This window comes from Pinus tabuliformis, chromosome J (genome assembly GCF_031772625.1).
Source record: "Pinus tabuliformis cultivar Carrire ecotype Pingquan chromosome J, CPIR1, whole genome shotgun sequence".
Taxonomy (NCBI): Eukaryota; Viridiplantae; Streptophyta; class Pinopsida; order Pinales; family Pinaceae; genus Pinus; species Pinus tabuliformis.
In genome coordinates this window covers 456,772,524-456,775,546 of record NC_142295.1, presented here as the reverse complement: position 1 = coordinate 456,775,546, position 3,023 = coordinate 456,772,524, and positions in this window count along the sequence as shown.

The following is a 3,023-nucleotide window of genomic DNA, read 5'->3' as shown; positions in this document are numbered from 1 at the left end:
CCCAGCCGACCTAACAATAATAATATAAAGCCACAAAAATAACAATAGAGGGATTCTATGGGGCACAGTAATAACAATATGGGGATAATAGGGGCACAACAATATTAATAAGGGGTACAATTACAATAGTAATGGGGTAATCACTAGTATTATAGGGACCCAACAGTCTCTTGTCTAAAAGACCTTGAAGGGTTGTAGCTTGAGTATGCAACATGCCCATTCCACTATAATCTGGAAGTTTCCAAGTTCGCCATTTCTTATCATTCCTTGCTTGGTCCCAATAGTCACTTACCCACTTTAGTCCTTTTCTGATGGTATCAGTGTGAATGTCTGCTAATTCTTCACTTTGGAGATTGTTCTCCTGCTGCCAATTGTCCTCCCAGAACCAAGCCAGGTTCCCATTTCTGATCTCCCAGAAACTATGGTTTTGGACTAGGGCTCTGTTCTCCCATGCCCTATTCCAAATTGCAGACCCTTTTACCTGTCCTGTCATTCTGATTAGATTTTCTTCCTGCCATTCGCTAGCATATTTGTGCTTCCAGAGTTTTGCCCAAGGGGCTTGAATTTCTTTCAGCCATCTCCACCAGATTTTGGCACCAAGAACTCTATTTAGAATTCCTGGGTCATGAAGACCCAAGCCACCATGGGACTTAGGTTTTCATACTCTGTCCCATGCCACAAGGGCCCATTTCTTCTTTTCTTCACCTTTCCCCCATAGAAAGTCTCTCTGAATGTTTTTGATATTGGTCATTACATCGACTGGTGCTGGAATGGCAGATAGCATATAGATAGGGATACTTTGTAGGACAGCCTTAGTGAGAACTAGTCTCCCTGCTAGATTTAGTGCTCTGTTTGTCCATTTGCTGATCTTATATTTTAGCTTACTAATAACAGGCTCCCAAATATCATTGTTAAGTGGTTTTTCAGTGAGAGGAACTCCCAGGTACTTTACAGGAAGTGTGTCCCTTTGAAAGCCAAAAATTCTGGAAATATTTCTTTAAATTGAAATATCTGTATTGAAAAAGAAGATTTTGGTTTAGTGAGACTTACGTCAGTGCTTGCTGCCCTAGCAAACTCACTCAGAATCTGTTTGAATGCTTTGGATTCCTTAATAGTGGGAGTGCCTTGAAGCATAGTGTCCTCCGAAAATTGCTGATGTGTCACTGTGTCCCCACCATGAGTGAGTCTCAGACCCTGAATTCTCCCTTCCTCCTTAGTAGCTCTGATAGCTCTTCCTAACCCTTCCATCATTAGAATGAAGAGGAAAGGAGAAAGAGGATCTCCTTGCCTTAGACCTCTAGAAGGCTTGAAGGTTTTGGAAGGAGTGCCATTGAGAAGAATTGAACAGCTAGCTGTGGTAACTAGCACCATAACCCATTTTATCCAATCGTGATCAAAGCCATAGGCTTTTAAAATTGCTCTTATATATGACCAGCTAAGTTTGTCATAGGCCTTTGCTATGTCCAGCTGCATTATCATTCCAACCTGTTTGTTGGTAATGAGTGAATGAACCATTTCATGTGCTTGTATTATATTATCTAGAATTTGTCTTCCTTCCACATAGCCTGTTTGTTCCTCTAACACTAGGGTTGGGAGGAGAGGTTTGAGACGATTGGAAATGACTTTGGATATAATTTTGTAGATCACATTGCATAATGCTATAGGTCGAAATCTGTCTGGAGAGGTGGCCTTCTCCTGTTTGGGGATTAAGGCTATGAAAGATTCATTGAGCACCTTTAAGACTTTCTTAAATCTTCAAGAGTCTTCCACTACCTCCAGGATGTCCTGTTTCACTATCTTCCAACAAGCTTTGAAAAAATCCACATTGAAGCCATCTGGGCCTGGTGCTTTCCCATTTTGCATCTCTTTCACTGCTTCCTCAATTTCTTCCACTGTTACTGGTCTATTGAGATTGAAATTATCTTCTCTGGTGACCAATTTAGGGATGTACTGAGTGATTCTATAAATTGGTCTCTATCTTTCGAGGTTTCCTTCGCAATTTTCTGAAAATGTTGGAGTAAAACTTTCTCCATCTCTTCATGAGTGTTTCTCTCTACCCCATGCTGATCTATAAGTTTCACAATTCTATTGTTGTTTCAGTGAGCTATGGTGGATCTGTGAAAGAATTTGGTGTTTCTCTCCCCTTCTTTGATCCATTGTACTTTGGATTTCTGTCTCCAGAGTATTTCCTCTTGAAGGCATCTGTTGTCCCACTCCTGCTGGAGTAACTCTGCCATCTCTTTCCTTTCATCTGTGTATCCTTCTGTGATAAGAATCTGGTTTATTTCCTTTAGTTTCTTTTCCACCTCTCCTTTAGCTTTGAAGATGTTACCAAATTCCTTTTTGTTCCACTCTTTGAGTCTGCCTTTAATGTGTTTGAGCCTGCAGTGAAGCAGGAACATCTTTGTACCTTGAAGGTGAAGATCTTCCTTCCACCATTGTTCAATATTTGTGAGGAAATCTAAATGTGTGAGCCAAGCATTCTCAAACCTGAACGGAGTGTTCCTTGGTTTGCGAAAATGGGAGGCTTCTAATTGGATAGGCCAGTGATCTGAACCTCCAAAAGGTAAAATGAGTGCAATAATGCTGCTTCCCCTTAGAAGAAGTTCCTCTGAAACCAAAAATCTGTCCAATTTTGAGGCCACTTGAGTAGGGCCTCCTCTTTTGTTGTTCCAAGTGAATATTCCATTGCTTGTTTCCATATCAACCAATTTCATATTGGTGATGAAGTTTTGGAAGGCAATTGAATCCCTCCCAAGTATTCTAGTTCCTCCTTTCTTCTCCATGAGTGATTTTCTTATGTTAAAATCACCTCCAAGAATCCATGGTAGAGCTGTGTATCTCTGATTCATATCCTCCAATGTTGTGAGGAGTTGAAGTTTTTCCTCCATTGGTTGTGGACCATAGACATTGGTGATCATGTAACATTGCCTGTCTCCCACCGGTTGGAAAATTAGAGAAAGGTGATGTCTGGATGCCTCTGCATCAATCACACCAAATTTCTATGGATCCCAGAGAGTGAG